Here is a 22,855-nt window from a genome sequence, read left to right on the forward strand (position 1 = left end):
GGGCATTGAAGAGAGACACCTTCTTGGGAGAGGGGTGGCAATGGCAACAGTTGCCGTTGCCACCATATCATCATCATCATCATCATCATCGGAAGGGTACTCTTCAAGGGCCACCATTCCCTTTGGGTGGGGTTTCTTCACAAAGTTGTTCTTGATTGGGAATGACTTGGTTTTGTCTTTGCGAATGAGCTTGCCCCCGTTGTCTCCCCTTTTCTCATAGGGACATTCGGCCACGAAGTGACTCACGTTACCACAGTTATAGCATGTCCTCACTCGTTGCTTGGGTTTGAACCCACTTGAGTTGTTCTTGGTGAAGGTGGGTCTTGAGTTCCTCTTGTTGCCCCAGAATTGCCTTGACGCAAGAGCCATGTGCTCATGATAAGCATACTTCGTGTCTTCAGGGCAGCTTTCCTCTTCCTCATCCTCTTCTTCTTCTTCAAAAGTTGCTTTTGCCTTTAACGCAAGGTTGGGTGAAGCTGTCTTTGAGCGAACACGAGCAAGTGCATTGTCAGCTATCTCGTTCATGATTGACATTGCAATGAATTCATCCAACACCTCAGTGGAAGACAAGGAGTGGAAATCTGGTCATTGGCGAATGACAGATGACATGGCTTTATTGAAAGGCATGATGGCTTTGAGAAACTTGCGCTTGACCCATGTATCATCCACATCCTTTCTCCCATGGTCCTTGAGTGCCACAGAAATAGCAGTCACCCTCCGATAGAGATCACGAGGGTCCTCGTCTTCCTTCATCACAAACTCATCGGCCTTATCAAGTACCACTTCATAGTTGGACCGTTGAATGCTTGAGCTTCCCTTGTACAACACCATAATGTGCTCCCAACAGTCCTTGGCCAAAGTGAAGGGACGCAAGTGAGGAAGATCTTCAGGTGGCACTGCGAACTGGAGAATAAACAAAGCAGAGTGAGTATATTGATTGTCCGCTTCTTCTCTTGGAGTGAGGTTGCTTGGGTCATGGGGATAATAGCCTTGCTCGATGATTCTCCACAAATTTGTTGAGCTGTGATTCAAATGAGACTTAATAGAAAATACCCAGTTAGCAAAATCACCTTTTACAAGCTTAGGAGGAGGACCAACAGGATTAAGACGCGGTGTGGGAACCGGTCCTCCATAGACTAAGGGTGGTGGAACAGATGCATACGTCCCATTCCCATCATTTTCGAGAGGAGGGGAATGTTGCATACCTTTAGCCGTTTCCCTAAAGGAATTGGCCTCCGAATCCGTGTTGGTGGGTTTAACCACCTATGCCGGTTCGGGAGAATTTTTAATTCCCTCAATTAACTCTTTAAGCATGGTCTTGACCTCGTTCGTCATGGATGTCTTGAGTGCGGCCATAGCGGTATTCAAGTCGTCCCTTGTGATCGAAGTCAAGTCCATGCCCTCGGTTTGTGCACGGGGAACTCCCTCATCATCTTCCATACTCTTCGGGTGGTTAAACCCTTAATAAAGAGACGTGGCTCTGATACCAATTGAAAGGATCGATATGGTTGACTAGAGGGGGGTGAATAGGCAACGACCACTTTTTAATTAATCTTAACAAGTTAGGGTAAGCAACATAAGGGTTCACTAAAATAGCAACAAAGAGGTGAACCTATATGATGCTAACAACAAGAACAACTAAGACAAGTAAGAGATACACAACAACATAAGCATACACGAAGTAAAGGTTAGAGATAACCACAAGTGGAACCAATGAAGACGAGGATGTGTTACCGAAGTTCCTTCCCTTTGACAGGAAGTACGTCTATGTTGGAGCGGTGTGGAGGCACAATGCTCTCCAATAAGCCACTAGGGCCACCGTATTCTCCTCACGCCCTCAGACGATGCAAGGTACCGTGATTCCACTATAGGTGCCCTTGAAGGCGGCGACCGAACCTTTACAAACAAGGTTGAGGCAAACTCCACACAAAGAGTGGAGGCTCCCAACAAGACCACGAAGCTTCACCACAATGGAATGTGGCTCCGAGGTGACCTCAATCGCCTAGGGTGTTCAAACACCCAAGCGTAACAAGATCCGCAAGGGATTGGTGGGGGAATCAACTTTTCTCTTGGTGGAAATGTAGATCTAGGCCTTCTCAACCAATCCATAAAGAATCAACAAGTTTGATTGGCTAGTGAGAGAGATCGGGCACTTTTGAGCTTAGGGAGCAACAATGGAGCTTGGGAGGGTCAAAGGTAGGGTTCTACAGCAAGAAGAACCCCTTATATAGTGGGGGGGGCGGAAATCCAACCGTTTTCCCACTCACAGCCCGAGCCTAGCGGTACTACCACTGGCTGCAGCGGTACTACCGTTGGCTCTCGAACGGTACTAACGCTGGCTGCAGCGGTACTACCGATGGGCCCATGGTAGTGCAGAAGCACTACCGGGCCAACCACCGCCAAGAAAGTCTTTGCAAAAAGGTCCGACGAAATACAGCCGCTAGGAAGGCGGTACTAAGCTCCTGGAGTGGTACTACCGCTGACCAGGGGCGGTACCACCGCGAGCACAATGGTACTACCACCAGCACTAGCGGTACTACCGCTAGGGCTAGGGGTACGACCGCCAGCTCAAGTGGTACCACCGCTAGGCCCAGCGGTACTACCGCTAGGCACAATGGTACTACCGCTGAGAGACCTTTTTGCTTAGAGGAGATAAACCAGAGGCGGGAGCCACTCCAAAGTTGCAGGAAAGGGGAAGGGAGATAAAGTGTGTGCGTGCAAAATTGATTCCATCCAAACCTTTCCACTACGGGTCCCCTCTTAATAGTACGACGTTCCTATGACTCAAAGAAAGAGAATCATAGAGTACACCATGCTTCTGTTCCATGGACCGGGGGGGGGGGGGGCGAGTCGTCTTGTGCCGTTGACATGTGTTATCTGAAATCTTAACACACACGATTAGTCCTTTGCGGTACTGTCATCAATCACCAAAATTACTTAGGCATAAAATATGCCCTAACAACTGATTACACAGGAAAGAAGGCGGCATAAAAAGAGTCATGCGGTACCTACATTGCCAGATTGCATCATTTCCTATCAAATCCTTAGGTTTGCAGCTTGCTATCAACCCCCGACAAAACCTCAGTGGGGGAACGATGGCCTCTCCCTCTTCCTCTCCCTCGGGGACCGAGCCCATGGAGAATAAAATATCAAATCCCATCGCCACTCGTTCGCTTACCTGGGCTCCCCTACGACCTTCTCACATGGCGGGGGCGTGCCTTCATCCAAGTCAAATCTGTCTGTTCACTCCAGCGATGCACGTGGCCAGGCCACTGACCCTGCCACTACATGCGGTGGCTGTGCTGCCCTCGATCGACAACAACTCACCTGAGGTGCACAGGGAGATGCGGAGGGTGGTGTTGGATCGGTTCCCCGACCGGAGCGAGTGGTCGGAGATCCACATTGGAATCATTCGATATGCGACATTCGCCGAGTCCTGCTGATTCATTGGGGACGACGGGTGCATGGACCTCTTCTGGGCGATCGAGGAGGCCGAGCCGTCCGATCCGGTGCACGCGGCATGTTGGACGTTCTACCGGACGACAAATCTCTCGTGCCTCAACATCCATCCTCCGCGGGTGGACGCCCTTGCCAGGATCCCGCCAGAAGTGCTACAGCCGGGGGTGCTTCCCCCCACAACAACGTCTGATCCCACCCCCGTTTTATCAGCGTAGTTGGGCTCCCGAGCCCCCTCCTTGGCCTGATGATGGAGGTATGGATCCTATCCATCTTCCCTCCCTCTTTCAAGGATAGACTGCTTGCGTTTGGTGCTAGATGCGGTAGATATTTTGGGGATTTTGCTATAAAAAAATTTGGTGGTAAAAAATTCAGGGGTTCCTCTCAGCAAATTGACAATCTTGCGGAGGTGGATGTCGTTTCTACGGTTGTGGATCCAATTCATCCTTCTGCCGGGTCATTCGAAGGCTTGACTGATGGGGATCGTTTGCCGACGGGGCTGGCCGTCGGTGGTGATGTCGCGTTGGGGAGGGGGTGAGATTTCTCCACCTCTTTCCAATTTACAAAGGGGGCCACTTTTCGGGTTCGTTTCCTTGGTAAAAATGTGGGTTTTAGGAATCCGCATTCTCACGTGGAAGACCTAGAAGCACTATTTTTTCTTCTGATTGTACAATTTATCGTCCGATTTATCGCAACTCGGGGGGTGATCGATAAGATTATGCCTTATCTTCACAATTTATCTTTTGGGCCGATTTATCACTCCGACAAGTGATTTATCTAGAATCTACCGATAAATTTGGCCTATTCATATCACTATGTTTGCAAAAACAATGTTTATTTGTGTTTTGTGGACTTTGTTACACAACATGTACCGCTTTCCTTTTTTGTTTGTCGCTATACGAGGATTCAAAGGTTAGAAATCAAGGTAACACTTCACTCCAATATTTTTTGGGGGTTGAATATAGCATATTTTAGTATTGAGAACCTAGGATTTGCAAAAAATGGTTGATTAATAGGTGATCGATAAAATCGAATAAGCGTACGGTTTCTGATTAATATCTAATCCCGAGCTAACTGAGATAATAACGATAAGCGATATCCTAAACATTGCCTATAAGTAGAGGAACACTTCGGCCAGCTCCCGCTCATTCCCTCCCCCCCCCCCCCCCCGCCAGCGCCGTCCACTTCCTCCATCCGAAACTAAGGGTGTTGGGCACTCCTCTAAGTTGCTTTTCTGGATCCGTGGGGATCTTGTGAAATCTAGCTCGTTCACTTCTGCTGATTGCCACCCTGTTGTTCGCTGCCCCTTCAATCCACCTCCTAAATCTATCGATCTGGTGCGGTATAGGCCCTGGTTCTTCCTCGTTTGTGGATATTGTCAAAAAGGGTGCTCAGATGGCGGATCGCCGTGGTGGGAGCTCTGGCCCTGGGGTGACTGGCCCTGCTAAGGCCGTCATGCAGAAGGCCCACTCTAGTGGTGCACGCAAGACCGTCTCGATACTACCAAGGAGTCTGTCCCTACTCCAAGGCCTACAAAATCTACTACTTCCACTTCCACTTCGTCTCAGGTCCAATCCTCACAGGGCATGGAAATGATATGCTTCAACTGTGGGGGTCCTTGTCACTATGTTGGTAATTGTGTCAAGCCTAAATCCTATTTTATCTATCGACAGAATCATAATGTTAAGAACTGTGCTACCTGGTCCAAGATCCAACCGACTGCTGCCTTTTTTAGCAGTGGAGCTAGAAGGCTTTGTTTTTACCTTGTAGATGTGCATGTTGCTAATGAATCTAACTGGCTTAATTTCCATAATTGTGTTGTGGTGAATATCACCAAAGCGGATGTGGACACGGCCCTGCTACTAAGTCTTCTAACTGATACTTTGCGTAAGTCAAAGCAATGGCCATGGAAAATCAAGAAGATATCCCATAAACCTTCCTCGTTAGATTCCACCTTGGAAGAAAGTTGAGGAGTTGAATGAGTTACCGGGTTTCTGCCTCCCTCAAGATGTTGTTGTTAAGATGACTGAATGGAAAGATGCTTGTGATCCTTTTGGAGAATTAGTGGAAGCTTTGGTCCTAATGGAAGGTATCCAACCTAAATGGTGTACCTGGAAAGTTTTTGCCTAGGTGGCTTCTATGTTTGGGGTCTTAACAGATGTTGATTGGAATGGAATGTTTAGAACCTTCTTTGAGAATGTTAGGGTCAAAATTGCTTGAACGGACCCAACAAGAATTCCTTTTGAAAGGTTGATTCAAATGCAGAAAAAATTGTTCCTTCTCGGGTTTACTGTTGAAGGGTTTTAACAAGTGGGTGGTGTGGAATCTGTTATTGATATTGTTTCTGAAGATGAAGATGATGATGAGGAGGTGCTCATAATGATCTTGGGGATGATAAGGAGGAAGAGTCCAAGGATGAGATGCAGGATGATCATGTGGATGATGAGACTGCCATTGATGAAGTTAACAAGTCCAATATCCCTGGCCAGAGGAATTCCGGCTCTGCTCGTAAGTCAAAAACTTCTGTTTTTGGACCCCCTTCAGATGCTGACCATGAAAGCTTCATCACGGAGGTTGTTGCTGCTAGGGGTTTCTCCGAGCAGAATCTTGGTTGTGGTAAGTGCTCTTTGAATCCAATGATTGCTCAAGAATTTGGGCCTACTCCTGTTGTTGTTGCTGGAGAAAATACTGAGGTTTCTACCCCTGTTAACTTAGGGCCTATTTCTTTGGTGGATGTTGGAAAATCTAATAACAAGGAATACTGTGAATCATTATTAAAGTCAGTTGACATGGTTGACTCTAACGATAAGATGGGCCCAAAAATAGGATGTGATGCTAGGGACTCTTCCCTTTGAAACTGTGCAGATGCTTCAATTTTCAGGCCTGAAGAGGTCCTTGCTAGACTCTCTGAATCAGGCTCAAGAGGTTCCATCTAAGAATCTTAATTTGGGGCCAATTATGGCATCTAAATATGCTACGAGGGGTCATGACAATATGAACATCATGGAGAAAGTTGCTTCTTACAAGATGAAGAAGAACTTGGAAATTCCTATAACATACAAAGGTAAATCATTTCGTTCAAATGGTCCTAACAATTTGATTGATCATGTTTCTAAGCTTGATTTGGTTATGGGGGAGATAGTTCTAGTAAGTTGGATATCATTGAAGATTTAATTGTTAGGGAGCAAGAGAGTTGCTTGGTTTTTTTCTAATAACCATCCTAAAGTGGTTCTGCCTCACAACTTAGATGTGGTTCATGAAAAATTAGTTGGGACTCGAGTTGGGGTTCCCTCTCCTAAAGTAGTGGGTACTGATGTTTTGTTAGGGGCTACTCCTACTGTCCCTACTAAAGGTGTGCCTTGTGGCTTATCTCATCGTTTTAAAATATCTTAGTTATGACAGGCCTAATTTGGAATTTTAGGGGCATAGGGCAAAATGGTAAACTTCAGTGCCTTTGTGATGTGATTGCTAGAACTAATCCTGATTTTATTGGGTTTCAAGAAACCAAAAAAGAGACTACTTTTGAGGGTTTCCGCAAAGCTTTAGATAGGGTAGGAGATTTTATGTGGAATTTTTTGCATGCTGGTAATACTGCTGGGGGTATCTTAATTGGTTTAAAAAGAGACATGTTTGATGTTATTGGCTTCATTAATACTAGATTTTCTGTTAAAGCCACTTTCAAGAACTAGAATCATGGTTTCCTTTGGCATTTGGTGGTGGCATATGGATCAACTTATCCCGAGTTTAAGATGGACTTCATATCTGAATGACATGATACTCTTTTCTCTGCGACCTATCCTATTTTTATTTGCGGTGATTTCAATTTGGTCAGGGGAGATGAGGACAAAAGTAGTGGTCTAGTTAACCATCAGATTACTTTTTTGTTCAATGACTCGGTTAATAGGTGGACATTACTTGAAATTCCTATAGCTAATAGGAAGTATACTTGGTCCAATGATCAAGACAATCCCGTTTTGCTATTTTAGATAGAATGTTCACTTCTGTGGACTGGGATGCTCATTTCCCTATGTCATCATTGTCTGTCCTTCCAAGTGTAGGCAGTGATCATACTCCTTTGGTCTTTGACACTGGTGCTAGAGTTCTTCCTTGTCCCAAACTCTTTAGGTTTGAGAAATGGTGGATCTCTAAACCTGGCTTTGCACAGGTTTTCGAGACAACTTGGACTTATGTGTGCTCTTCCAATGGTTCTGTAGATAATCGAATGATTAAAACCAGAAACTTGAGGAAGAAACTGAAAGGATGGAGTATTAATATGGAAATAGCCATAAAAAAGGCCCTCCTTATGGAGTTTGATATTCTGGATGTTTTATCCGAATCACAACCGTTGTGTGTCGGTGATTTTGATAGAATGAAAGATATTAAAAAGAACTTGATGACATTTGGAAAAAAGAGGAGACAACTTTATGGCACATATCTAAGGATAGGAAGATCATGGAAGGTGATCGTAATAATGCATATTTTCATGCACTAGCTAATCACAGACATGGGAAGAATCATCCCTCAGAGTTGTTGGGTCCTGATGGGGTGGTGAATTCCACAAAGGACATGTTGAGTGTAGCTACTGTTTTTTATAAAAACCTCTTCGGTTTTGAACCCAAACCTGATATACATTTGGGTGCTAATTTTTGGTTAGAAGACGAGATGATCTCTGAAGTTGACACAATAGTTCTTGAAAAATCATTTTCCGAGGAGGAAATCAAGCAAGCCATTACGAGTTCTTATAGCTGTGGTGCTCCTGGCCGTGATGGCCTTTCTTTTTTATTCTATCAACAATTTTGCAGTATGATTAAGGATGATTTTATGTGGATGGTGAGAGATTCTGAAGCTGGGATTTTAGACATTCAATGACTTAATTTTGTTATCATCACTCTTATCCCTAAAATTTCTTAGGCTAGGGAGATGAGGAATATTAGTCCTATTAGTTTAAGCAATTGTGCTGTCAAAATCGTTTCCAAGGCCATGACTACCAGAGTTTCTCCTATGTGTGACAAGCTTATCTCTCCAAACCAGACTGTCTTTATTAAAGAGAAATTTATCCTTAAAAGGGTAGTGATGACTCGTGAAGTTATTCATGAGGTGCGCATGACCGGTTCTGGGGGGTGGATTGATTCTGAAATTAGATGATGAGAAAGCTTATGACAGAGTTAGTTGGGACTTCCTTAAAGAGATGCTACATTCTAGGGGCTTTGGGGAAAAAACGGGTTGGTTGGGTGTTTAGTACTTTACATCAGGAGAGGTTAGGATTAATGACAAAAATGGGCCGCATTTTATTGGGACGAAAGGTATTAAGCAAGGTGATCCTCATTCACCCTTGCTTTTTAATCTAGTGGCTGATGTGTTCACCAAAATGTTAGCTAAAACTACTTGACATGATCTAATTGGTGGGCTACTTCCACATGTTATTCCCGATGGTGATTAGTCTTCAATATGTTGATGATACTATTTTGTTCCTTAAAGACTGTTGAATATGCTAAAAACCTTAAATGGATTCTTACCTTTTTTGAAAAATTGTCTGGGCTAAAAATTAACTTCCATAAGAGTGATCTTCACACTCTTCATGTCACTGAAGATATGTGCAAAGAATTTGCTCAAATTTTTTGTTGCCAGTTTGGGGATTCCCCCTTTAAGTATGTTGGAGTCCTTTTGCATTATAAAATGTTGAGATGGGAAGATTTGCAACATATCATTGATAGGATTATCAAATGTATTGTTGGATGGCTTGGTAGGAATCTTTCATACAGAGGCAAATTGATCTTATTAACTACATGTATTGCCAGCATCCCTACTTACCTCATGTCTATTATGAAATTTCCTAAATGGTCCATTGATGCTATCAATTCTCAGATGTCCCATTTCTTTCGAGGGAATATGGGGGATGTACACAAATATCATTTGGTTAATTGGGGTCTTGTGACTAGGAGAAAAGAATTTGGAGGACTAGGGATACCTAATTTGATGGTGATTAATATGTCTCTTCTGGCCTCTTGGAGTAAAAGATTTTATGAGGGGAGGATAAAGATTGGAGGAATATTATTTGTTATAAATATAGAGTGGACAAACCAAACCTATATCGGGCTAAACCTGTGTTAGGGTCACCTTTGTGGAGAAGTGTGACTTGGGCATTGGGGGCAGCTAAAAACTTTGTTAGATGTGTTCCTGGCAGTGGAGAGAGCATTGCCTTCTCGCATGACATTTGGATAGGGAACTGTTCTTTAAAATCCCTCTTTTGGGATCTTTTTGAGATTGTCGGCAGCAAGAGGCTTCTCTGGCTCAGGTGTGGGATGGGGACCAGTTGCACCTAACCTTTAAGAGATGTGTGGATGCTAGATTGATGAACTGTTGGTTCAAACTGAATTCTTTGGTTAGAACCTTTAGTCCCTCGACTGAACTAGATGCCCCCTTGTGGACTCTTGATGCATCTGTGTTGTCTTTTTATAAGATGATTAACTTTGGTGGGATTTCCTCTGACATTGAAGATTTCATTTGGAAAAAGAAGGCCTCTTGATGACCCAACCTGTGTGTTTTGCAGTGAACATGAGTCTATTCAACACTTGTTCTTTGAATGCATTGCTGCTAAACAAATCCGGGCTATTATTTCTGGTTTATGTGGTATTTCTATAACCTGTTCTTTTGATGATCTAGCGGTTTTTGAAAGCATAAAAAGTGAGGTTGTTAATATTATATCATCTGCCACCTTGTGGGGCTTATGGCTGTTTTGCAATGAATTTGTCTTGAAGGGGAGGAGATGGCGAAACATGCGCTGTATAATGGATCTGGTGGGGGCTTTTGTCAGGCAATGGAAAGTGTTGTGCTCGGACGCCAAGGCGCGCTTCTTCTCTGATGTTTATGGCTTCTGAACCAATGAAGATGGGAGTTGCTTAGGATCGCATGGTGACTGTGTCGAGGCTGGCAGAGTGGAGGAACGTTTTGGCGCTATTGTTCCATATCTCTATGCTCCCTCTCTTTTGCCATGTCATTTGCTTTGTAATAGGGCTTAAAACTAGCCGAACTTTCCCATTGTTTTTATGGTGGCCACTCAGGCTGTCCTCGAGGACTGATACTTTTGGTTGGTATGCTTTGCCTTGGCTTTAATAAAGTTGGGGCTGATGGGAGACCCCTCTCATTTCAAAAAAAAACCTCACTGGGAACCCTTGATCGATCTAGGCTTGATAGAGATGTTTTCTGTACACCATCAGATGGTTGCGGTTGCGGATGCGCCTGTTTTGGTTTTCGAGGCTATTGGTAAATTGGTCGCGAGCATTCTTCTGGGTTGGTTCAGGTGACATTCATGGAGGAAAATGCTTGGTTTCTTGGGACAAAGGCCTGCAAACCGCTTATAATTTAATCGACTGCAGTACGAATCAGACGGGACAGACTTCATAGAACACAACCAGATAGACCTTCGGAGGGGTGCCTACTTCCTATCGTGGTGGATGTGTTCCAGAGTCTTGTAAGAACATGGTTAACAATATAGCCAACAATCAACTATAATAAATTATACTAAAATGGCATCAACTAATATGGGTCAGAGCGAGTAGTATTTTGCTCGCGCAAAGTTCTCAAGGTAACTCGGGTCAATGGTGAGTATTCGATGTCACGGGCGGATCTGGGCCCGAGGGCCCCAGTGCCCAGGCCCAGGGCATGGCCTTTTAGTGCTAATATAGGTATGATTTTGGATGGGCCCGGGGCTTGACCCAACTCACAGCCAGGGCCCAAGTCGGCCTGCCAGCCAGCCTGACCTAGAGCAAGTGAGTGAGGCCCCGTGCCTTGCTGCTCCGCATCGTGTGCGCCGCACGCGAAGGGCGCAGCCACTCCGCCAGGACGCCGCCGCCCACCGCCCGCCGCCCACTGCTGGTTACTCCCCCTCCCAACCCTCGCTGCTTGCCCGCGCCCGGCGCTTCCGCCCGCGGCAGCGCCCCCTCGCCCAGCGCCCGGCCTGGCCCCCTCGCCCGCTCCGCTCACCTGGGTGCTTCACCCGGCGCCCGCTCCGGTCGACCGACCGGCGCCCGCTGTGCTGCTCTCCTACAGTCCTGCTCCCCCAGCGCCCGCTCCGGCCTCCCCTGGTTCGGCCTGCTCAGCAGCAAATGAATTAGGCTTGGTGCGCAGAAAAATCTGAATATTTTTCTAAATTTGAGTTGTCTTGTTGTGATTTAGTACTAATAGCCAGTATTAGACCCGTTGTTTGTTTTGTTTTGTAGAAATAAAAGATGAAGAGATATTTTCATCCTTGGCCGCAACGGAAGTGTCTACACCGGGGGTTTTAGCTGGAGGGAATGAAGGGGTTGAGCAGACTGAAGCAACTCAAGAAAATGAACCAAATGGAGAAATGGAACCACTCGTTTTGACTTCAAACAACCTGTCTTCAATCTCAACTCAGGAAAGAACATATTTGTTATTCCCAATTCTTCTCCTGGTCAACTGAGGGAAGGTGATATTGAACCTGATCCTGGTCTTAGGAAACCTATTGAAAGCTTAGATCCGGACATTGGAGATGTTGCTAGAAGAATGTATGTCAATATGGGTCCATGCCAACCAATTGGTCATAAATTTTAAAAAGAAACTAGAGGAAATTCTTGTAAAAAGAGAAGCTTTCAAGCTACTTGGTTAAAGCAGCATTCACATTGGTTGGAATATAGTGTTGCTAAAGAGGCAGCATTTTGTTTCTATTGGTTTCTTTTTAAGCAACCTAGAGCAGAAAACTATGATGTTGAGGCATTCACAACAATAGGGTTCAAAAATTGGAAGGATGGACATAGTATTCTTCCTACACATGTTGGTAAACATGATAGTGTTCACAATAAAGCTAGACAACAATATGTGGCTTTCAAAAATCAAAGGCAATCTATGGTAAATGTGATAGATCGTGGCACCAGAAAGAGCGAAGAAGAATATAGAGCACGCCTTATCATTATTTTGGGTGTTATAAGATTTCTTCTATTACAAGCTCTTGCTTTTCGTGGTCATGATGAGAGCTCGATCTGAAGGAATAGGGGGAATTTTTTGGAGATGATGAGTTGGTACAAGTAGAAGGATCCAAAAGCTAAGACTTTGCTTGATAGTGCGGGTGGGGACCATTTGATGACTTCACATGGGTTAGAATTGCAATTGTGTCAAGCTTGTGCAGAAGAGACCACCAAAGCAATTATTGATGATATTGGAGATATAAATTTTTCTTTACTTGTTGATGAGTCCAGAGATGCATCAATAAAGGAGCAAATGTTTATGGTTTTAACGCTAGTAACTTTGTATAGTTGTTATTTTGTTCTTTACTAATAGCTTGCTCTTTACTCGTGCTTATTTCTATTATGTAGGTATGTGGATAAACATGGGTGTATGTTTGAGAGATTTATTGGGATTAAGCATGTTCGTGACACATGAGCGGCTTCTCTAAAAGTAGCTTTGGATGGTATGTTTCTTGAACATGGGTTGTCTATGTCTAAATTGAGAGGGCAAAGGTACGATGGAGCTTCTAAGATGAGAGGGAAATTTCGTGGGCTGCAAAGGTTGATCCTAGATGAAAATCCTTATGCCTTTTATATTCATTGCTTTGCCCATGAGTTGTAGTTAGTGGATGTTGCTGTTGCCAAGTGTTGTTCCTCTATATTGGATTTCTCTAACCACATAACTTTGATTGTCAACATCGTTAATGCTTCTTGTAAGAGACATGATGAACTAGCCCAAGAACAACATGATAATATTGTCAGTCAATTGGAGTGTGGGGAAATTTTTTCAAGAAGAGGGAAAAAACAAGCAACCAATCTTGTAAGACCTGGGGACACACGGTGGGACACACATCATAAAACTTTGTGTCGGTTTATTGAGATGTGGACATCTGTTTTACATGTATTAGAGAACATTCATGATGATGCAAAAAACTTAACACAAAGAACCACAACAGGTGGCTTGATATCTTAGATGGAAAGTTTGGAATTTGTTTTCATATTGCATCTTATGATCAAACTATTGGGCAAGACTAATGAGTTGTCTCAATGTTTGCAAAGGAAAGGTCAATGCATTGTTCTAGCCGTGAGTTTGATTGGGATCACATTGCGAAAACTTCAAAATATAAGAGAAAATGGTTGGGATCAGCTCTTGAAGGACACAAAAGACTTTTGTGTTAACAATAACATTATATTGCCTAGCATGGATGATACAATACCTGCTCGAGGTCATTCAAGGGGGCGTGGTGGTCAAATGGTAACTTACTATCAACGCTTCAGATATGAAATATTCAATGTTCTGCTTGACCAAATAATTACTGAGTTAAATAACCCCTTTGCTGAAAGATCTACTCAATTGTTGAGATGCATTGCTTGTCTTGATCCAAGGAACTCATTACGTTTCGTGATCCAAGGAACTCATTTTCTAGAATATAGAGCTCGTCTTATCATTATTTTCGGTGTTATAAGATTTCTTCTATTACAAGCTCTTGCTTTTCATGGTCATGATGAGAGGTCGAGCTCAAAGAATAGGGGGAATTTTTTGGAGATGATGAGTTGGTACAAGGAGAAGGATCCACAAGCTAAGCCTTTCCTTGATAGTGCGTGTGGGAACCATTTGATGACTTCACATGGGATACAATTGCAATTGTGTCAAGCTTGTGTAGAAGAGACCACCAAAGCAATTATTGATGATATTGGAGATATAATTTTTTCTTTACTTGTTGATGAGTCCAGAGATGCATCAATAAAGGAGCAAATAGTTACGGTTTTAAGGTTAATAACTTTGTATAGTTGTTATTTTGTTCTTTACTAATAGCTTGCTCTTTACTCATGCTTCTTTGTGTTATGTAGGTATGTTGATAAACATGGGTATACGATTGAGAGATTTATTGGAATTAATCGTGTTGGTGACACAAGATAGGCTTTTCTAAAAGCAGCTTTGGATGGTATGTTTCTTAAACATGGTTTGTCGATGTCTAAATTGAGAGGGCAAGGGTACGATGGAGCTTCTAACATGAGAGGGCAATTTCATGGGCTTCAAAGGTTGATCCTAGATGAAAATCCTTATGCATTTTATATTCATTGCTTTGACCATCAGTTGCAGTTAGTGGTTGTTGTTGTTGTCAAGTGTTGTTCCTCTCTATTGAATTTCTTTAACCACATAACTTTGATTGTCAACACCGTTAATGCTTCTTGTAAGAGACATGATGAACTAGCCCAAGAACAACATGATAATATTGTCAGTCAATTGGAGTCTTGGGAAATTTTTTCAGGAAGAGGGAAAAATCAAGCAACCAATCTTGTAAGACGTGGGTCACACGGTGGGGCACACATCATAAAACTTTTGTCGGTTTATTGTGATGTGGACATCTGTTTTACATATATTAGAGAACGTTCATCATGATGCAGAAAATTTAACGCAAAGAACCACAACAGGTGTCCAAGGAACACATTTGCTAGCATTTTGTTGTATATCATATATACCATTGGGAGGGCCGTTTTGGCCATATGCTCTCTAATGAACAGTAAATTCATAATAATAGTAAATTAAAAGTAAAATTTTGATATTTTTAGATGTTCTCGTGAGTCTAACAAACGTGCTTGAGAATTTTCATGCGAAACGGGATGACGGTCCTTCGTCGGTAAAAGAAAATGTAACATTTGTCGTTCAACTTTTTTTTGATAAATCAAAATACTTAAATTTCCCTCCTAAAATTTTGCAGGTAGCATTTTAATGTGACAATGAACACATTTATTTTTGAATAATCTTTTTTGACACCGCAAAAAGCTTTTTGGGTGGACAGGAGCATATGCTCCCAAAGCCGAATTGGATTTCCAAGATACCATCGTGCAATTTTATCTTGTAAACGTGTAGGTACCTTTTAAAACATTTGGAACCTTTCTGTGCTCCTGTGGGAAGCAGAGTTGTTGTGAAATTCTTGTTCTTCAGACATGCCTTACGAATCGCTTATATGCTTCCTGACACCAACCTACACGTGTGCTGGATCGTTTGACGATTTGTTGTTAATAACTCCGCATCACATGGCCGTCCAGCATACCCTGACACGATCTTCGATTTTCTTTTGAATATAATAAAACGTGTATGCATACTCTAGCTTGCACATCTCACGCACGAGCGGCGGGAGAGCAAGGCTACCAAAACTGGATCTCTCGTTAAAAATTGGGTTAGTGTCCAAATGTGATCACAAAAAGATATCGCTATCGCAGCGACCCGGATTTCATACTTTACCACACCTACTAGCTGATTAGCCTGCTGTCAGTAGAGCACAATCATGTTGCTAATTCAAGATGCGTTTGGGCCCGAAGTGATTAGGAACTAGTGGAGCATGTGCCAACAAGTGAGCCAAGTGTAAATCACTATATATTTAGCATGCTAGATACGTTATCACATTAAGTATTTCAAAGCTCTTGGTTACATTATGGTCAACCTGATTCATGAGGACGAGCAGGAGAGCCCTTTATATACCCCCTGTTCATTACTAGGTGGGAGCTAGAGATCATAAGCAAACCACCATTTGTTGTTGAGGGAGCTGGTCAAAATACTGCAGTTCATGTTACCAAGGGCATTTCTAACCGATCCCCTATCCGGTGTCAGTGAGGGTTAAATTAGATTTCACTTTTTTATACTGTAACTAGTCGATCCCCTAAAACGTACTGTATAAGAGAGGATAGACTTTACTCTGACCCACACGTCGAAGGAGTAAATATAGAATTTTTGTCCAAAAGGATCCCCTCTCGAACCGATTTGCCAGAAAAGACCACACGCGGGAGCTAAAGTCCAAAAGGACCCCCTCCTCGCGTGGCGGCAGGCGCGCCAGGCGGCACGTGGCACCTGTCGCCACCACCCGAGGCGGCTGGGGCCTGCCGCCACCACCCCAGGCGGCCGGCGTTGGTTTCCGTTCCTGCCACGCCGCGACGCAACGGGCTGTAATATGGTGGGCCCTGCCGCCACCACCCCAGTCGGCCGGCCAAATCTCCGCGCGCTACGACAGCGACGTTGATTGTGCTGACTCCGAGGCTGCTGTCTCCTGCTGGTGGGCATTGCCATGCAAACGGCGCTAACTTCCGGCACTGACGGCGCTAACTCTCACCGACAAAACAGTGCACATTATCTTCTTTATATAGCGACGCTGCCTCCTCTCTCACTCTCCCGTTGCCTCCTTTCTCTTGCTTCAGCACACGCAACAGCTCCTCTTTCTCACTCTCTTCTCTTTCTCTCAAGAACTACTTCATACACATTTGAAGTGCCGATTTAGGACGGTTTTAAATTGGATTTTGAAGATGTCGTAGTTGAGTAAAAGATAGATCAAGGTAAGAGTTTTTCATTTCTGTTGATTGTGTTTGCATGCATGATGTTTTTATTTTGGGTTATTCTCACTGTCTTCTCTTTTCTCTGTAGCTGAAGAACACACTCCTTTCTTCACTTTGATTCAAGATTTCTGGTCTTTTGGGTTGGATTTCGAATATGTTGCAGTTGAAAGAAAGATAGATCAAGGTAAAATCAATTCATTTTTGTAGGTTTTGTTCGCATGCACGAAAATTTTAGTCTATTTGATTAGTTTTTAAGTATGTACTTTCTGTTTATTAACACTGTAATGTATCAATTTGTGTAGTAATTATATATGCAAGACACACGCATGCAACTAGCATTTTTGTTCATGTGATAATAGGTCGATTACTTTGATAAATTACCGGTGATATGTTTATCCATGCAACTACATTTTAGAAACCTTAGGAAGGTAAAAAAAAGACTCCGTTTTTGTTCATGTGATAATATGTCGACTCCATTTTTATTCATGTGATAACTGGTGATAACCTTAGGAACTGCATTTTTGTTCATGTGATAATATGTGTAGTAATTATATACGCAAGATGCGTGTGTAATATTTTTGTTCATATGATAATAGGTCGAATTCGCTGATATTATACTGGTGATAACTTAACTGTGATATTCGGAAGGATATTTTTGTATTCGTAAGGATATCCTTATCAAACCAGAGGTATGAATGAGATATTCTAATTTATGATGTATTTATTTTGTATATGTAGTGTCGCCACAAATGGTACAATATAAATTATTATGCGTAGATGTATAGTCATTTGTGAATATTTGTCAAATTGTTATATGTAAGAAAAGATAATTAATGGATATTATTACAATGTAAATATAAGAATATAATTTTTAATGGACTAACTATGTAAATATGGCTGCTCGTTAGGTATTATGGAAAATTTGTTAGTGTTTTATGGGCACATCGTACGTGAGGGTCCTTCTGGTGTGGATGTGTCTAGGTGCGGGATGACTACGGTTGTAGTGAAAGACATGGTTAATGTAGAGTATGCGACAGTTAGAAGGTGCATCCGAGCGGTGTTTGGTTCAGCGATGAATGGAAAAAAAATGACCATGGAGGCTTTCGTGGTTGAGGGAGGAAATCGTTGGGTTCTGCGTCGAGTTACTGGTGAAAGAGCATGGGCGTCGTACATGGGTTTTGCAAGCAATCCCAATAACTCCATGTATGGACAACCCATGGTTTATGTGGAGTTCATTTTTGCCAGTGATGTCGCCGAGTGCAGTAGCGGTGCCGGTGAGGCCGAGTTGGCCATAACTGTAGCCCCCGACGCCGGCCCATCGGAACCAAGGGGTGGCCAACAAGTGTCCATAACTGTAGCCCCCGACGCCGGCCCATCGGAACCAACAGGTGGCCAACAAGTGTACAATCCTGACCGTGTCATGAGACAGTTCGGTCTATATCAAGATATTCCACCACCGGTTCCAAGATGTATCGACGAAGAAACTCATAAGTAAGTAAGATGTGACCTAGCTAAACAGATATTCCATCACCGGTTCTTGAATTTTTGTTTTGTTATCTATAATTTCAGGATGAGCAATATGGGCAGATCTGGTGTCGACTGGAATGCAGAAAACATTCAATGGATAAATCAGTGTAATAATGAAGCTCTACAAAATATAGTGCCTCGGCAACGGTAATTTTACTAATGTTAATTTAATTATGTACTTATAAAATACAGAATGTGATGTAACTATTTATTTATGCAGAACGTACGATGCAACTACGACAGAAGCGTACTATAATTGGTATCGCATGAGCACGCGTACTAGACTGACGAGTGAACCACCTACGATGCCAACACATCCAACGCATATGGAACAGTTGCAGAGACGGATAGACACATCATCAGTTTACTATCGTGACTCCGCGGTAATCATCAACATCTTGCTATTCAGGTCCATCATTTCATGAACAATTCAACCAATGAACAACGATTTTTTTCACATTGATATTTGCACCCAAGTAGAAGCGATGGCGAGGGAAGGAATGCGAGCCCAGGGAATTGATCCTAAAGGCAGGTCCTTCTTTAAAAGAATTAGCGAATTCGTCAGCACAAGGTTTACGAGATGCAGTACAGAGAACGACGTTGTCACTGGAGCGTACAACATTCCGGAACCGAGGTCAGCTAGACCGAGTGCGGCGCCATCGTCGTCCATGCGGTGGGGAGAGGGTCCTAATACTACGCCGACACTTCCACGACATGACTCGTCTCTACCAATACATGGGCAGACATCACAGGTAAATGCTCCAGATTTAGGTTCGACGTCCGAACAGACTCATTTCGTGGAGCAGGATGCATATACAACATATAACGCACACACTCAAGGATCTCAGCCATATCTGCCCACGCGAGGGATTAGGATGCCCGAGGAGAATCTTGGGCTGAGACAAGCGAGGGAGCACAAAGCTACAACAATGGTCAGATATGTACAATTATAATAAGCAATTACATAACTTCTATTTACACATAATTTTTTTTACACACAATTTTTCGACGCAGGAAATTAATGATCCATTATGGGGAGATGAACATACCCAGCGTGGCGTACAGAAAGAAATACTCACAGAAACCCATGATACTCAATGCACGCTCCCAGTAATGCTAAATGATTTTTTCGGGGAGGACGTTATTGGTCCATCTTATATCAATTATGAGTCACAACCATTCACCTACAATTTAGAATCATCATCTCAATATGGATTTCACACTCCACCACCTATGCATGAGTCGGAGACACAGGAACACGAGGGACAGTACGGTCGTGGTCTTCGTGAACACAGACCCCGTGAACGATTGTCACCCTCCGGTCGTCGGGAAAGGTCAGTTGGTCGTCGTCGCATAGGGTGATTCGTCTATCTATGTGTGCGAACTATTGTATCTCTCTATGTCAGTTTCAAACTTTCAGATGTACGTACAAGACATCTATGTAGTTTGATGAAATAAAAGTTCTCGATATATTTCGACGCAGTTTTCCAATTTAAAGTTGCTTCCATAAAATAAGATACATAAAATAAGATACATAAAATAACATACATAAAATAAGATACATAAAATAGAGTTCATAAAAAAACTACATAAAGTCGTCGTCATCCTTCGACGATGCAAAGCTCTCGCCCTTTGACGAAGCGCTACTCTTGGCCTTCGTCGATGATGCGTTCTTGGCCTTGGTACTCGGCATGAAGATATCGTCTTCGTCCTCACTATTGTCAATCCATAAAAAGGGATATTTACTCCACCTCCACCGCGTATGTGTTGGCCTTTCTTCTTCCATCTTTCATTCAACCGCAGAAGTTCTTTCTGAATCTCCTCATATGTCCTTGCAGGCCACCCCTTCCTAGCTAATGCGTGGGCAACCTCATTCAGTAGCGTGTCACTACTAATGAGTTCGTCCCATGAAACTATTCTATTATCTATCTTGAAATTGCTAGCTAAGCGCAGAAGACACTCGGACATAACACTGTGAAAACTACGATCGAAAGGATAATGAGACATTTTCAGGACACTCCTTACCCACCTTGGTCTGGAGGGGGTTTTATAGGTGCAGCAGCGCGAGACGAATAACTAATGGCGGGAAAAAATGGCGGGAAAACGAGGAGGGAAAGCGAGGGCGGGAAAGCGAGGCGGGAACAAAATGGAGGCAAAGCTATACGCGGGAAAAAATGGCGGGAAAGCGAGGCGTGAAATAAATGACGGGATAAAATGAACATACACGTAGCTGAAATTAAGATACCCATTGCGGAAATGAAGATACAACTTGCCAAAATTAAGATAGACATTGCTGAAAATAAGATACAATTTGCCGAAATTAAGATACAACTTGCAGAAATTAAGATACAACTAACACAAATTAACATACAATAAAATAAATCTACAAAGTCCAACGTGGATATTTTCCTTTTCCATCACCAGCTTCTTCTGCTGCCTTGGCGGCACGAGCCCTTTCTCTCTTTCTCTCCCTCTCAGCTTCACGGGCCTGTTCCCGCTGTCTGTAAACCTCCTCTAGCCGAAGTTTCTCTTCTTGATTTTTCCTTATCATCTCATCAATAAAAGCCCTCTGCTCCACACAGTAATCTTCCCACTCTTTCTTCTGCTCTGCTTTCTCCTCTGCTTCAGCCTTCTCGCGACGCTCTTCCAAGTCCAAGCTAGCCCATGCACGGCGACCTCTTTCACGAATCTCGGTCACCGCCCAGTCCGGCATTTCCGTGTCAATCCAACGATAGTACATGCAGAGAGGAGGAGGAGACTAAAGGATGGATCAGATTCAAGTAAACAATAATATCAAGTAAACAATAATCTGGATGACTTGAGCATACCGGAGGCCTAACGTACGTAGAAATAGATTCGGGTGGATCAGATTCATAATTGGCGCACATGAAAAACATCATGTCCAACCAATCTGAAAAATCCGTCACCTCCTTCACCTTGCAGACATCTCCGCACCAACATCGAACTGCTTCCACCCCCCGAGGCAAGCTTGCACTCTGCATTTTCCTAGGCCTAATGCTCTGATCCGAACAAGGCAAACTCATACTGACTATGGAGGTGCAGGTGCTTTGAAGTCCGGCTGATGGTGAAGAGAGTTTCACTCCCTGCCTCCTTTTATAGGCTGTGCCGGATATCTATGCGGGAAAAACGACGCGAAAACGAGACACTTCAGCGGGAAACTTAGGCGGGAAACTTAGGTGGGAAAATAACGCGGGAAACTTAGGCGGGAAAAAATTGCACTGCTCGTCCGTCGTTATTGCGTGCATGTGGCGGGAACAAATACAACAGGCAGCCTCCGTTCCTAAATATAAGTCTTTTTAGATATTTTACTAGATGACTACATATAAAGCAAAATGACAGAATCTACATTCTAAAACGAGTCCATATACATCCATATGTAGTCTTCTAGTAAAAAAATACTCCATCCGTTCCTAAATATAAGACCTTTTAGAGATTGCATTATGAACTACATACGGATGTACATAAACATATTTTAGATTATAGGTTCACTTATTTTACTTCATATGTAGTCTTCTTATGAAATCTCTAAAAGGTCTTATATTTTGGAACGAAGAGAGTACATCCCAAACATGGCATAATAGCGCATGCATGTGGCGGGAAAATTTGGAGCGGAAATCACAGAACGCGCTGACTCCGAGGCCAACCCAGATTCCCGGCCGGCCGCCTGGGGCCGAGGCGGCAGAGCCCACCTAGCTGTCGCCGTTACAGCACCGCAGGGCGGGAACGGAATCCGCAGCCGGCCGCCTGTCCTTGTGGCGGCAGCCCTGCCGGCCGCCTGGGCCTGTGGCGGCACGTGCCACGTGCCCCCTGGCGCGCCTGCCGCCACCCCGTGAGGGGTCCTTTCCGTTTTTAGCATCCGCATGTGGTCTTTTCTGGCTATTCCGTTCGCGAGGGGGTCCTTTTGGACAAAAAATCGTAAATATACTCCACTTTTTGCTGCTCCATCGTCCGAGAAAATTGTAAAAAACTATCACAATTGAAGAACCATTCGGTTTCTTTATAAAAACATCAATGATTGTGCTGACAGTTTTCAAAAAATAACCGATTGAATGTTTAGAACGGTTTGAATGTAAAACTGACGGCTGGGGGCCGCTGTCAGGTGCCATGAGTTCCAGGGTGAGACGGAGGCAGTCACGCGCCGTTAGAAAGAACTCCCAGCACCCTCTTCTACCCGCCACCGCCGCCGGAAGAGCTCAGCACGCACGCGTTGCCGCCGTATCCGATGCGAGGGGCCGCCGCCAGTGCCATGGACGCGAGGAGCAACCCTGCCCCCTCCCCCGTCTTGACAATGACGAGGAGCACATTCCCTCCAGCACCGGACCGACGCCAAGGCGACTCCTACGCGGGACCTCCTGTGCGTGCTCGTGCCGTAAGGAGCAACAGCTAGCCGGCCGCGAGGATCCTCCTGTGCGTGCTCTGGTTCAGCAGCTAGCCAGCTGCCATGCTCCTCCTGTCCAGCCGTCGTGCGTGCTATCAGGGGCCACAGACACGCGCTGCAATCTCGACCGGCAGCAACAAGCGCATGCGCTGCACGCACGCGAATGCATTGCCGCTGC

The 22,855-nt window shown here is 44.0% G+C and overlaps 3 long non-coding RNA genes across 5 annotated transcripts; all 3 read left to right on the plus strand.

The window, feature by feature from the left end:
• The first annotated feature begins 11,196 nt into the window (after nt 1-11,196).
• On the plus strand, nt 11,197-13,547 carry LOC123411097. Of its 2 annotated transcripts, XR_006613185.1 has the most exons (3): nt 11,269-11,575; nt 11,676-12,980; nt 13,484-13,547. It is a non-coding gene; the product is annotated as an uncharacterized LOC123411097 (long non-coding RNA). The 2 variants fall into 2 exon arrangements; XR_006613184.1 differs by lacking the exon at nt 13,484-13,547 and having other exon boundaries at nt 11,197-11,575; nt 11,676-12,108.
• Nucleotides 13,548-14,347: 800 nt separating this feature from the next.
• LOC123411098 lies at nt 14,348-18,047 on the plus strand. Its single transcript, XR_006613186.1, has 4 exons — nt 14,348-16,751; nt 16,840-16,935; nt 17,348-17,440; nt 17,660-18,047. It is a non-coding gene; the product is annotated as an uncharacterized LOC123411098 (long non-coding RNA).
• A 155-nt stretch (nt 18,048-18,202) lies between these two features.
• Nucleotides 18,203-19,750, plus strand: LOC123411099. 2 transcript variants are annotated; one of them, XR_006613188.1, is made up of 5 exons: nt 18,203-18,242; nt 18,321-18,425; nt 18,499-18,661; nt 18,756-19,210; nt 19,293-19,750. It is a non-coding gene; the product is annotated as an uncharacterized LOC123411099 (long non-coding RNA). The 2 variants fall into 2 exon arrangements; XR_006613187.1 differs by having other exon boundaries at nt 18,759-19,210.
• Nucleotides 19,751-22,855: the final 3,105 nt, after the last annotated feature.

The sequence above is a fragment of the Hordeum vulgare genome, chromosome 7H (assembly GCF_904849725.1).
Source record: "Hordeum vulgare subsp. vulgare chromosome 7H, MorexV3_pseudomolecules_assembly, whole genome shotgun sequence".
NCBI classification, from domain to species: domain Eukaryota; kingdom Viridiplantae; phylum Streptophyta; class Magnoliopsida; order Poales; family Poaceae; genus Hordeum; species Hordeum vulgare.